The sequence below is a fragment of the Trichosurus vulpecula genome, chromosome 2, assembly GCF_011100635.1.
Source record: "Trichosurus vulpecula isolate mTriVul1 chromosome 2, mTriVul1.pri, whole genome shotgun sequence".
Taxonomy (NCBI): domain Eukaryota; kingdom Metazoa; phylum Chordata; class Mammalia; order Diprotodontia; family Phalangeridae; genus Trichosurus; species Trichosurus vulpecula.
Window position 1 is genome coordinate 99,100,857 of NC_050574.1, and position 15,275 is coordinate 99,116,131.

Here is a 15,275-nt window from a genome sequence, read left to right on the forward strand (position 1 = left end):
ACAAGAGCAGAATTATAATAAAAAGAGATAAGAAAGGAAAGGACTTCATGCCTAAAAACACTGCAGGTGATGAGCCAATCTCAATACCTAAAATGCAGGGTGTCCCAAAAGTTTTAATGCAGTTTTAAACTTTAATAACTTAAGAAGTGTAAATGCTGCAGCCTTACAAAAATATCATTTGAAATTGTGTTTAAACTTCCTTTAGTTTTGTGAATTTTGAACAATGCATTTTTAATTTCAATTTTAACAGTTTTAATGATAGGACACGCTATCTTTCTGTTATGTGCAACAGTTTCTGAATGATACATTCTCAGATGAGTGGATAGGTAGAGAAGGGCCTCTTGCTTGGCCATCTTAGTCATCTGATCTATCTCTATTAGATTTTTTCTTGAGGGTTTTTTGTCAAAACTGTTGTGTTTGCATTTAAATCTTGTTCTTTGAATGATTTTAAGGCTAGGATTACAAGTGCAATCCTTGTAGCCACTGATGAAAAGCTTTTTATAATTTAAAAACTGACTAGAGAGATGCCTCACACAAAGTGGCAGTTATATTGAATTTTAATGAGAAATGTCAATATTCTAACATTTTAAATAATTAACCGTTTTAGTTTTTTTTAGTTTGTAGCATTTGTAGATCTGAAGTTATTAAAGCTTAAAACCACTAAGATTTTTGGGACATACTGTATTTTCATTGCATGGCATAGCCTATCCTGTAAATAAATAAAGGGAAAGTTAATCAAGTTATAGGAAGAACTAAATTATAAGAAAAATTAAATATGTCAAAGGGGAAATCTCAATGTATCCCTTTCAGACTTAGGTAAATCTAAGAATGATAAACAAGAAAGAAGTTAAGGACCAGAACAGAACTTTAGAAAAGTTAATTGTGACAGTTACTATTTTTTTTAAATTACTAACAGGAAATAGAAAGGAATTTGTAATCTTAGCTTTGAATGGCTCTTATAAAAATTGATGAAATTTTTGGAAATAAAAATCTCACAGGCAACTTCAGAAAAGCAGAAATATCAAATACATCTTTTAATGACCACAGTGCAATAAAATTATACTTAATAAAGGGCCTCTTAAGAAGGGATTAAAATTAATTAGAAACTAATTTAATCCTAAAGAATTGGTGAATCAAAGGACAAATGATGGAAACAACAAAAAATTTCATCAAAGAAAATAACTATGAGCCTTTCCCCTGAGATGACGCCAAAGACAAAGAAAGAAGCTGTTGTCCCCCACCACCCCAAGACAGAAGCCAAGTCCAAGGCCTTGAAGGCCAAGAAGGTGGTGTTGAAGGGTATCCACAGCCACAAAAAGAAGATCTAAACATCCTCCCACCTTCCAGTGACCCAAGATGCTAAGACTTTGAAGGAAGCCCAAATACCCTCAGAAAAGTGCCCCTCAGAGAAACAAGCTTGATCACTATGACATCATTAAGTTCCCCTTGACCACTGAGTCTGCTATGAAGAAGACTGAGGACAATAACACCCTAGTCTTCATTGTGAACGTTAAGGCCAACAATATCAGATGAAGCAGGTGGTAAAGAAGCTGTATGACATCAACATGGCCAAGGTCAACACACTGATCCAGCCTGATGGAGAGAAGGCCTGTGTCTGACTTGCTCCAGATTATGATGCTTTAGATGTTGCCAACAAAATTGGAATCATTTAAACTGTGTCCAGCTATCCCACTCCAACTACAATAACAAGTTCTCCAGTTTAAAAATAAGAGATAGAAAATAACTATGAGAGAACATACCAAAACTTTAAGGATGCTACTAAAGCAGTCCTCAGGGAAAATTTTTCTATTTCTAAATCAATTTATTAGCAAAAGTAGTAAAACAAATCAGTGAATTGATTATGCAACAATAACAAAAAGAAAAGCAATAAATCAAGAATTAAACACAAAACAGACATTTTGAAAAATTGAAAACAAAAAAAATCTATTGAACTGATAAAAACTAAGAGCTCTTTGAGAAATAGTAAAAATAGACAAACAATTAATGGGATCAAAAATAGAAGAAAACCAAATTGCATCAAAAATGAAAAGAGGACAATTCCCAACAATGAAATATTACATAAAAGAAGCCATCAGAAACCATTTAGCCAATCATATGGCTAACAAAACTGATAAATGAAATGGATATTTATAAAAATATAAAATACTCAGAGTAACAGAATTAATAGATAATTTAAATAATATAGTATTAGAAAAAGTAATTGGACAAGCCATAAATTCATTCCAGAAAAAAATTACAAGTAAATTCTATCAAATATGGACGGAATAATTAATTGCAATATTATAAACTGTTAGCATAAATAGGAAAATAAAGAATTCTTCTAAAGTCTATTTTACAAACTACCCTAGGAAGTAGTTGCTATTATTATCCCCATTTACAGTTGAGGAAACTGAGGCAAACATAGGTTAAGTGACTTGCCCAGGGTCACACAGCTTCTAAAAATGTTACCAAATAGCAATATAAGAAAAAAAAAAAGAAAGGAATAAGCATAGGAAAAGAGGGGGGAATACTTGTTTTTTGGAGATGATGTGGTTTATCTGGAGAACTAGAGACTAGTCAACTAAAGAAAGCACTAGAAAAGAGTCAAATAAAACTAATTAAAACAATGCCTTCAGCAAGGTTGCAGGATATACAATAACTCCACATAAATCATCAGTATTTTTGCATTTACCAACAAACTCCAGCAGGAGGAGATAGAGAAATTGTATTCAAAAATAACTATAGACCATATAACATATATGGGAGTCTACCTTCCAAACAAACACAGAAGTATATGAATACAAGTATAAAACACTTTGAAAATAAAAACAAACCTAATTGATTAGAGAAATATATTATTATTATATGTAAAAATAACACCTTCCGTGGTTGTTGAAAGGATAAAACGAGATCTCCTAAGCACTTTGCAAACTTTAAAGACTATATAAAATTTTAGCTATTATTATAGTTAATGCTTTATTAATTGTTCATGAATAGACTAAGCTAATATAATAAAAATGATAATTCTGCCTAAATTACCTTACCTATTCAGTGTTATGCTATTTAAACTGCCAACAGATTATAAAGGAGCTATAGAAATTTAGCTATAAAGGAGCTAGAGAAAATATTAAAGACGTTCATCTGGAGAAACAAAAGGTCAAGAATCTCAAAAGAAACATTGAAAAAAAAAAGGAGTAGGAGGAAAGAAGTATTAGTACCAGCTCTGAAACTATACTACAAAGCAGTAATTATCAAAACTGTTTGGTACTGGTTAAAAAAGAGAAATCAATCAAGAGTAGTAGAGTATCTGATAAACTCAAAGATCCCAACTATTAAGATAAGGATTCACTACTCAATAAAAGGGCAGCTAGGTCATGCAGTGTATAGAGTGCTGGGCCTGGATTCAGGAAGACTCATCTTCCTGAGTTCAAAACCAGCCTCAGACACTTACCAGCTGTATGACCCTGGACAAATCACTTAACCCTCTTTGCCTCATTTTCCTCATCAGTAAAATAAGCTGGAGAAGGAAATGGCAAACCACTCCAGTATCTTTGCCAAGAAAACTCCAAATGAGGTCACAAGAGTTGGACACAACTGAAATGACTGAATAATAGCAACAAATTCAACCAAAACTGCTAGAAAAACTGGAAAGCAATGTGGCAGAAGTTACCTCTTGCAACATATACTAAATAGATACAAGTCAGATATAAAAGGTCACATCATAAATAAATTAGAAGAATAAGGAAGAAATTTCCTTTCATGTCTATAAATACAATAAGAGTTCATAACCAAACTATGGCTAGAGAGGATCACAGAAGAGAAAATGGGCAATTTTGATTACATAAAATAAAAAAAAGTTTTGTATAAACAAAACCAGTGCAATTCATTTCCCATAACCTACTCCTCCACTTCACCACAGCTATAGATAGAGGTGGTCATATTCTTGATCTTACCATCACACACAAGTGTTTAATCCTTGTTCATGCACTCTAAACTCCTGTATCTGATCATAATTTGTTGTCATTCCACCTTTCCCTCACCCTCTGCCTTGCAACTCCATGCCCTCGTTCTTCTTCCTAACAGTGACTTGAAACATTGCAATTCACAGAGTTAAATAAATGGTTGGAGGAGAATTTATTGTGCTTCAGGTAAATCTATAAAATAGGCATAGCTATCATTTTCCCAGACAAGGCAATAGTAAAAATAGACATAGTTAAAAGTGATGAGTAGGGGCAGGTAGGTGGCGCAGTGAGTAGAGCACTGGCCCAGGAGTCAGGAGGACCTGAGTTCAAATCCGGCTTCAGACACTTGACACACTTATTAGCTGTATGACCTTGGGCAAGTCACTTACCCCCAATTGCCAGGCCTTTCCCCCTCAAAAAAAATTTTTTTAAATGATGAGTAGAGAAACTTTATTATGCTTAAAGTCACCATAGATAATGAAATATCAGTTCTTAATATAAATGTATCAGAGAGCTTAGTATTTAAGTACTTAAAGGATAAACTAATCCAGTTGCAGAGATAAATGGACAACAAAGCCAAAATAATTGAGGACCTCACAATGGGCCTTTTTGGACGTAGATAAATCCAACAAATGATAAACAAAAAAGAAATTAAGGACCTGAATAAAATTTTAGAAAAGTTAGATTTGAGAGCTTTCTGGCAATTACTTATTGAGAATTGAATGGAATATACATATTTCTCAGATATGTGTACCTTTACAAAAATTGGCCATGTGCTAAGACATTAAAAACTTAATAAACACATGAAATAAATAGCAGAAATATTAAACATACCCTTCACTGACCACAATGAAGTAAAGATCATAATCAATAAAGACCCAAGAAAGAATTTTAACTTTATACCAATTTAATCCTAAAACTTGATGAGTCAAAGAACAAATTATAAAAATGATAGTTGTTATCAAAGAAAATAACAGTGAACAACTTACTAAAACTTCTTGGATGCATACAAAGCAGTTCCAGGGGGGAAATTTATATCTCTATATACTTTCATTTTTTAAAAGGGAGAAATAATAGATTAGTGGGCATACAATTAAAAATAGAAAAACAACAAATCAATAAACCTCACCAAAAAGCAAAAACAAAAATTCTGAAAATCATAAAAGTAAAATTGAAAAGAAAAAACCATTAAACTGATAAAATTGGGGGATTTTTAAAAAGTGATAAAATATGTAACTTTCACCTAGTTTGAGTTTAAAAAAAGGAAAATCAAATTACCAAAAATTAAAAGTGAAAAAGTATAGTTCACAATACATGAAAAAGAAATAAATGAAAATATTAGAAATGATTTTGCCAGTTATTTGACCAAAAATGCTTAAATGAATTGGATGAGTATTTAGAAAAATATAAAATAGCTATATTAACTGAACAATAAATGGAGAAAAGAGAATGAAGACATAAATGAATTTCTATATGGGGAAAAAAGAGATTAACAAGCAAATCCCATCAGACATCCAATGAACAATTTACTCCAATTTAAGTAAATTGAAAAAAAAATAGAAAAAGTAACATCCTGCCAAACTGATGAGAACAAATATGATCCTTAAAAATATAGTATTTTGTGGTTTATAAAGTTCTTTTATTATCTTTATAAGGTAGATAATATAATATTATCCCCATCTTACTGATGAAAAAAACCAAACAAAACAAAACCCTGAGACAATGGAAGTATGTTATTTGCCCATAGTTACATAGCCAGTAAGAATTGGAGTTAGGATTAAAACTAAAGCCACCTGACTTCAAAGATAATGTTTTTTTTAAAATCCTAATTAACGTCAAACATTGTAATTTGAATGTATCATGACATCAAAAATACAAAATAGCATAAAATTTTTAATTGTTTTTATTAGTCTTTTTCAATGTAAAAGGATTTTAATAAACTTTTTGAGTTGCATGTTCTACTTTGTTCTTATTTTTGCTTATGTTTATGATCATTGATTTTCTGATAAGCATACCAGATTTATTAGTTTTAAGAAGCTTTGGCCATGTACAGGCAATGTCTTCACTTCCTTTCCTTTTTCATTCTTCTTAAATGTCTGCAATCTGGCTTTTGATCTCATCATTCCACTGAAATTGTTCTCTCCAAACTTACCAGTGATCTCTTAATTGCCAAGTCTGATGAACATTTCTCAGAATTCTTCTTTCTTGACCTCACTGCAGCCTTTGACATTATTGATGTACTCCTTCTTTCTAGATTTTTGTGACGTTACTCTCTCCCATCCTCCTCCTTCCTGTCTGACCAGTGCTTCTCTGTCTCCTTGTATTTTCATCCAGACTGAGCTCACCAGCTATGGGTGTCCCCCAGGATTATATGCTGACCTTTCATCTCTTCTCCCTCTATGCTATTTCACTTGGTAATCAGCAGGTTCTGTGAATTCAATTATCATTTATATGCTGATGATTCTCACATCTGTTTATCTAGCCCTAACCTCTAGTCTCTCATCTCCAATTGCCTGCTGGACATCTAGAACTGGATGTCCTATAGACATCTTAACCTCAGCATGTGCAAAACTATCATTTTCTTTCCTTCCAAACTCTCCTCTCTTCCTAACTTTCCTATTATTGTCAATTCCTATTATTCTCAGTCATGCAGGCTCACAACCTAGGTGTCACCCTTGACTTTACACTCTCTCACCAGCTATCTCCAATCAGTTTTCAAGTGCTGTCAATTTTCGTATTTCTCATATACCATCTTCTCTGAAACTTGAACTGTTGTTTGTCCTTTGTTTTCGAAGAGGACCAGTGACATCATGGGATGTGTCTTGACTTGTGCATGAATTAGATTTCAGTGAGGCAGAGTTGCACAATCGTCAGCCTCGGTCTCTCTTCCATAGTCATTGAAATTTAGTGGCAAAGACAATGGGCAACATGACTGGAGATTGTCCAGGATGCAGTAGATGACCTTGGCATCTTTGATGTCTGATCTAGCTCTACGTGCCTTCGTAGCCATTGGAACAAATTGTTCTCATCCACCCATTCCATGGGGGAAGTCTTCTTATGCTTGGGGTACATATCCCTATAACTTACTGATGAGTTTCATTCAGGCCTGTTGGTTACCCTCAAGCTGGTTTTAACCCATCTACCTAGGCAGTTTTACTGGGCTTCTGTGCATGCTGCAGCATCTTGGAGCCACAGGTGAGGGTTGGGTGGACACCACAGGTGGATGAGCAGCCCTGAAAAGTACTCAGCAAGCCCTCCCAGCAGAAGTGCTAGTCTTCCCTTATCATACACACCACTACCCTGGGGCAGGCTTGCTTCACCTCCCCCTTCAACTGACATAGCCAGCTGGTTGGTCTTCCTACCTTAAACTCTCCTCATTCTAGTCTATCCTCCACTCAGCTATGAAATTATCTTCCTAAAAGGCAGGTCTGACTGCATCATTCAGTCAACTCCACTGGCTCCATATCACCTCCAAGATCAAATACAAAATCCTCTGGCATTTAAAACTGTTCCTAATTTGACCCCTTCCTACCTTCCCAGTCTTCTTATCTTACTCCCCTCCATGCTCTCTCTGATACAGTGACACTGGCCTCCTTCGTATTCCTCAAACAACACCCCATCTCCCAACTGAGTGTTTTCACTAGTCCATGATGCTTGGAACTCTCTGCCTCCTGGTCTTCTTGCCTTCCTTCAAGTTTTTACCAAGTTCCCCCTTCTGCGAGAAGCCTTTCCCAGTCCTCCTTAATCTTTGTGCCTTCCTTCTTAGACTATCTCCAATTTATTCTGTGTATATCTTGTTTTTGTATAACTGTTTATATTTGTGACTGTGAGGTCCTTGAGAGTGGGGGCTCTTTTTTGGCATTGAAAACCTTTCATAACTTAACCCATTTCCCCCCCTTTTCCAGTCTTCTTACATCTTAATCCCATCAACTCCTAAGTACTCTTCTATCCAGTGACAATGGCCTCCCTGCTGTTTCCAGAGCAACACAGACACTCTATTTATTTCTTAGCTGTGGGAATTTTTATGGCTCCCCACCCCCCATACCTAGAAAATTCTTCCTCCCCATCTCTGCCTCCTGGCTTCCTTCAAATTCTGGCTAAAATTCCTCCTTCTATAGTAAGTCTTTCCCATTTCCTCTTAATTCAAGTGCCTTACCTGTATTTACTATTTCCCATTTATCCTTATATAGCTTGTTCATACCTATTTGTTTGCATTTTGTCTCCCCCACTAGATTTTAAGCTCCTAGAGGGCCAGAACCATCTTTTGCCTTTCTTTGTATTTCTAGCAATTAGCGTAGTGCCAGACACATAGTAGGCACTCAATAAATGCCTATTGACTGATTCACTAAATGCACCTCATACATGCATCCCAGTCTTCATCTGTTGACACCCTCCCTCTACCACAGGCCCAGTTCAAGTGCCTCTGTTTTTTTTTTGTTTTTTTTTACAAAAACCCTTCCTATTATTTCTTTTATCCATCCTCTGCTAAGCCTTCCAAAACAACACTTTACCGTTAGAGTATGATATTCAGTAAGAATGTTGACTTTGGTCCTGTTAGTGATCCTGATATGACCATTGCTTTTTGATGTATTTTATTCGGAGTTTAAGAATCAAAAGTTATCATTAGATTAGATGATGTACACTGATGAAAGAATTGGAGCATTTTCCTTCTAGTGCTGACCTAGATTTGTCCTGCTTCAGTTCTTCAAATCCTGCTTATGGTTTTTGAAGGGATGTCATGTGGAAGAGGGATTAAATTTGTTTTGATTGGTCCCAGATGGCAGAACTGGGAGCTAACCATTGGGCAAGAAGTTTCAAAGACACAAATTTAGCCATGACAGAAATTCCTGTTCAGGTATGAGCTAATAAACAAGATAATTTCTCAGTTTCTTTTGAGCTAGGGTTGAGTCTAAGTTCCTTAGAACTTATTAATTACTTAATAATACTTGTTACTTAAAAGCTGCTCTCACACCTCTGAGTCAGGAGGTGGCCACAGCATTGTTGACAAAGTAGAAAAAAGCAGTGCTCTTCCTTCCCGTGGGCTTGCTCCTCTGGTGGACCTTGATATCACAAAGTCAGGTCACGGAACTACATGGTAGAAGCTTGTCTCAGGCCTTAGGGCCCACCTTCTATGGATGCTCTGTTACAGAGTCTCTCCATCCTCTAAAATATGGCAAGGAGAGGCCAAGAATAGTCACTCAGTTTTATAATTATAGGGCTTTAAAGATATTTTCAGAGTTTTGAAAGGCTATATTCTTCATTGGTAAATGAGGAAAAGGGTAGTAACTCATCAGATATAGCAATAAGAGAACAGGAATCTCCTAATTATATAGAACCCAAATAACCAGAAAACTCATATAACTTTAATATTTCTCCTTCATTCTATTTGTTTGTATGTGTTGATAGGATAAGACAATCTTTTTTCAAGATGTATTCAGAAAATAGCTTTTAGGCAATAGGGTAAATACAAATCGAATTATAAAGCACCCAGTATGTGCAACATGCTAGGGCTACAAAGATGAAAACAACATGATACCTACCCATGAAGTTTACAATTGAATAGACCGAGGAACTAGCCATACAGATAACTTTGAGACAGGTTAGAAAAGGATTAAATAAATGAGAGAGGTCAGACTGCACCGAGATTCAAGGAAAGAGGAAATCATTTATATTTGGGGGGAAGGGAGCAGCATGGAGGGTGTAGCACCTCAAGTGGATTGTAAAAAACCACCTCCACGTCTCTGATGGCTGAAATTCTTCCCTTTCAAGCCCCAGCTCTGGTTTCATTTCCTATTGAAGTCTTCTCTGGACCCCAAATAAATATAATCCTTACCTCCCTAAAATATGTATCTTTATATTCAACTGTACTTGTGCACTCATATTTTAATGGTTACTGGTACAGTAATATATGTTTGGCCATAATTTTATGATTATTGGTGTACTAACATATTTTATATATTTTATGGTTATTGGTATATTAATCTATCTTCCTACTAGATTGTAAAGTCCTTGAAAGCAGAAACTATGTCATTTTTAAAAAATCTCTTAATATCAATATTTGTACATATAAATGCTTAATAAAGGCTGAATTGTGAGGGTCAAATGAGTTAACATGTAAAGCTCTTTGTGAACCTTAAGGCACTATATAACTACTAAAGCTATTTAAGGACTATATAGCTATCATTGTTATTATTACTACCATCATTCTGTTTGCTAATTTCAACTAATTTAAATTTTAGTTGGAATTAGGAAATGGAATCCAGGATAAAATTATTTCCTTATTGGTTATAGAGATTATAGCCCATTCTGTAAATGATTGTCATGTACTTTTCTGGTTTACATTCTTAGAATTTTTAGAGAATAAGATGAAAATGATATTTAATATAATTGTAGATTGTTTGCTGCCCCTGAAGACCCTCTAACTTAGACACCCCAGAACTTTGATAGGACTGTCCTAAAGGATGAATGGCAGCAGTTAGAAAACCTAAAATGCTGGTTGAGTGAGGACCTGCTGGGTAGGAACGGGAATGAAAGCCCAAAGTACGGTCTGGCTGCTGTGTTTACTTACCCAGCAGATGTGTATAATTAACCAGTAGCTTCAGTTCTCACTTCCAGATTTCAACACTACTCCTTATCTCTTAAATCTGACAGGCATATATTGATACTTCTTCTTTCCATGTCACACCCTTTTCCAAGTTTTGCAATAAGATATACAATTTCAAATTGTACCACTGAATGTGTTGTGAGTATACACTAATGAAGAATCAAGTTATGTAAACTTTAATGTAAAAATAGTTAGCCTTCATATTGAACTTTAAGGTTTATAAAGCACTTTACAAATGTTATCGTGTTTTGTCCTCACAACAACCCTGGGAGGTAGATAGAGGTAGAGAAAGGTTAAATGACTTGCCCGGGGATCACAGGGCTATTAAGTGTCTGTGGTCACATTTAAACTCAGGTCTTCCCTATTTTAGGTAGCTAGGTGGCACAGTGGATAGAGCACTGGGCCTGGAGTCAAGAAGACCTGAGTTCAAATCCAGCCTCAGACACTCACTAGTTGTATGACATGGCTAAGTCACTTAACTCTGTTTGCCTCAGTTTCCTAATCTGTAAAATGAGCTGGAGGAGGAAATGGCAAACCTCTCCAGTATCTTTGCCAAGAAAACCCCAAAAAACCCCAAATGGAATCACAAAGAGTCAGACATGACTGAATAGCAAACAACTTCCCTATTTCAGATTCTGTGCTTCATGCCATCTAGTTGCCTCTGTGTGTTAAATATCTGAAGACAGACTTTATGACCCCCATTGAAAAGATATCCTAACCAGTCAGTGCTAGAAGAAAATGTTTTTCCAACTATAATATCTTATTTAAAGTTAAATTGAGTGGTATTTAATTTCCAACATTTTTCTGTGATTTTTTCTTATTATCCTTAATTTAAAAATCTAGTCTTAAAAATAATTAGTTAAAAAATTCTACAATTCAAAAAACTTATTTCATTCAAATTGCCTTTGTCAAAAATCAGATTCTAATGGCTAGTATCTAGAATTTGATTTTTGACAAAAGCAACATGGATTAAATGATACTACGATGCTGCTACAGTGGCTTTTTTATATTTATCTCAAAAAGAAACAGTAATTGTTTTAGCATTTACTTTTTCATCATTATTATTATGATCAAGAATAGTACCTTTCTCTAAAGAATTAATACCCAAATATGTTTGATTATCATTATTAATAAAAAGCCATCATTAGAAATGTTTATAAATCCTCAGCAGGATCATAAGATAAATACTATTTAATAGCATTAGTCCCCCCAAATATGATGAAGGAAACTTGGACAAATAATCAACAAGCATTTATTAAGTGCCTACTATGTGACAAGGCACTGGGGATGCACATGCCATAAATGTGAATTTGTTGCATTTCTGGTTTGTTCTGTAGGGTTTTGGGTTTTTTTTGGGGGGGTGTGGTTTTTATTTTTATTTTTAACTGAGTAATCATTTTGCTTCCTTGCTTTACACACATTCCTCTGACGTTGTACTTAGTTGGGAGGGAGGAAGAAGGAGAGGGAGCTAAACTGGCTGTGAGGTATGTGTATATATGAGTGTTAGAGAGAGAGAGAGAGAGAGAGAGAGAGAGAGAGAGAGAGAGAGAGAGAGTGAGTACACAAGAGAGCTGGTTTGACCAGAAACAGAACTGCCCGTGACAGATTAAGAGACAAGCGAGGCTTGGAATCTGAGTCCAGGCAAAGGAGAGTGGAAATTTACAGCTGCTCCGTGAGTGTTCAAGTGATCATTTTCTGCTAACATTTTCCATTGGTAACAGTTGATCTTCAAAAAGAAAAAGTCAAGACTGAATTGTGGAACTGCTTTTCTATGCCACGTGTCAGCAATAAAAGACAACATCTATTAAATGGAAGATAAAGACTACTCCATCTAAGGGACTTTGGGACTGGGAGAGAGAGCTGTCTTCAGCACCTCACCATGTGGCTGTTAGTCTTTGCTTAAGCCCGGATGTTCCTCTGAGGCTGGGTAAGTATCAGTCGGGTTAGCTCTTCTTATTTAGACCAATAAAGAAGTATACTTAACATTGTAATGCTCAAAATTACTGCTTAAATATGCACTTTTAAGATACAATTTATATAGTTACTGTGCTGTGTTACCTTATTGCCTTTGTGTCTTGTAAACTGCTGTTACTAGGAGAGGTTAAAAAAAAAAAACAACTACCAAACAATACTTCTCTGTTGCCTAAGGCACTTGAATCATGACCAACTATTCTGAGGCCATGGAATATCTTACTTTGGAAATGGGTTTTTATTTACAGAGAGTTTCCAAAAATAAAACAGTTGCAGTGTATCATTTTTCATCTTTCTCTCTAGACTGCCTAAAAATGTAGAAATTGATTGTTTTCCTTATATAAAAGCCAGTCATTTGTAGTTAATTCAAAGCCGATATTAAGATCATGTGATAAGATTCAATGTTAGTGCAAAAATTACAGCAAAACATTGCTTCAGAATTTAAATAAGTCATATAACAATGATAGTACCAGTAGGAAAGTAGCAAAATTATTTAAATCCTAAATAATTGTTAGACCCATGAGAAATGTCATATAATGAGTCATTTAATAGTCACTAAAGTTAGATATGTCCTTTTCAGTAACACACTACAAAGCCAAGATAATAAACAATTCTAAGGGTCTGTTGTTTTTCTGCCAAGTCTCATCTGGGGTCTCACCTACCTCTTAGCTTCATGTTCACGCCTTACTGTATGAGGACAGTTATGCATTTATAAGAAAATGGCAGAAAAGAGTTAGGAAATCTTAAAACATTTACCTGAATTCCAATACATCTTTGTCTATCTGTGCATGTTTAAAATAGGAAATTATATGTTAACATTATGTATCTTTTAAAAGGCATGGACGAATAAATATAGCATGCAGTCATTCTGTTGGGGAAGAAAGGAAGTGTATGTTCTTAGCTGCTAAAACTGAGTCATTAAATAAAGATGTTCTGTGCTAGGCAAAAGGCTAATCACTTCTCTGCCAGTTCTGCTATGGAATCACAGAGTTAGCAAGAAACATTATTTAAGTATGGATTCAAGAAGAACTTTAAAAAAAGAGAGCTATGGTATTTTCATAAGCATATTAAAAGTAGTTTGACTAATATGATAACTTGCTTATACTTTTAATATCTCCTTTATGTGTATAGGAAGAAGCCTATAAAACAGGCTGTTATTATTGTTGTTGTTGGGTTTATGGGTTTGGGTTTTTTTTGGTTTTTTTGTTCCTGCTGATGATATAAGAAACTCATCTGGGTTTTGGATTTGAGAGGCGGGGCTCATATCTTTCACTGAAAGTTAAAAGTAAATAAATGAGTGATATTATCACAAAGGTATTCTTACTTCCATGAAGCATTTCCCACACACACCCCTTCTTTAGATTAGCCACAAACTTGCCGTATACCTTCATAGTTTTCAGAATGTTTCCTTTATATTTTGAACTGCTAATTTATGGTGTTAAATTAGTATATTTCTCGTACTACAAGCTGTTACACATTTAGATTTTGAGAATTCCAAGCATTTTCCTAATTTATCAATGGATTATATCCTGACAATTCATTTCTAAGTTGGATTTTTGGAAACTCAAAATGTCATTTCCATTAGAAACATTATGAATAGTGGTTAAGTATCTAGGCTGTCCTGCAAAGGCCAATTTAACCCACAATATGACAGAAATACTGCAGATTTGTAAAGAAAAATCATAGAAAACAATATCCTTGCAGCTTGATAATTAAATAAAGAAGAAAAATAGAGTTAAAGGAGAAAACATTTTTATTTCCCAAAAATGCTGGTATTTGAAGGAAAGTAGTTTTACAGGTAGATAAAAAGAAATTGGAAATTCTTGTTATACCTATTTCTACCTAAAATTAATGTCAAATCACAAGCATTAATCCTAGGCTTATGAGCCATAATTACGGTCATTTTGGGTTCATAAGTGGATCAAAGAATAAAGAAAAGGAAATTTATCTGAAGTAGCAGAGTAGGAGTTAGGAGAGAGGAAAGTGTTAAAGTAAGATTTAGGTGAGAGGGAGTTCACCTGAGGTAGGAATAACCAAGGTAAGAGATTTCAAAGGAGGAAAAGGATCACTGAAGGGTGGTCTAAGGGGAGAGTTGGGCTTAAGATGTGAGATAGGGCAGTTCTCCACCCTGGCCTTGAAGTGGCACTAGCAGGCCAGGACAGCTTGGTTGTGACCTTGGAGTAGAGAGAACTACTGGCTATCTGTGTGTATAGAACATCTGTCCATCAGGTGTTGGACAACTTGGGTTGTGCCTCTTGGTGTTTACCATATTTTTATTATGTGTATTTACATATATATATATATGCATAAATGAATATACATAGACATAGATATCTTTAGATATAGGCATACATATAATTATTGTCAATATGTGGACATACAACTGTTTATCTAGACATTTCCATATTTAGTGGGCCCAAATACAGAGAACCATTAATGTCTTTGAAAATTAATTAAAGTGTTTGTGTGTTGAAAGGTGAAATTAGTGATGCAAATGTCAAATTAGCTCAGCTTTATTATAACTAGAATAAATAGCTCCATCTTCCTCTCTCTCTCAACCCCTGCCCTTATTGGTAGCAAGGGAAGAGCCTTCACATTCATGTTGATATCCATTCAAGCATCCTTTCTACCTGCTCTGTTACTGTACCTTAGCCATGCTTAGAAGACAGTCACAACCTTGATCTCACTGTTACAGTTGTTCCACTTTCATGATCAAGAATTCCTAAATTCTTTAATCC

The 15,275-nt window shown here is 35.0% G+C and overlaps 1 protein-coding gene across 2 annotated transcripts in view; it reads left to right on the forward strand.

The window, feature by feature from the left end:
- The window catches only part of CAB39L (calcium binding protein 39 like), a 152,351-nt gene that overhangs the window by 49,940 nt on the left and 87,136 nt on the right, over window positions 1-15,275 (forward strand). Inside the window, exon 2 of one of the 2 annotated variants that reach the window (XM_036747237.1) lies at window positions 12,288-12,493. The gene's annotated coding sequence lies outside the window, so the exon portion shown is untranslated. Of the gene's footprint in view, window positions 1-11,985; window positions 12,494-15,275 lie in introns of those variants that run through there. The other variant, XM_036747236.1, reaches the window with a different exon arrangement.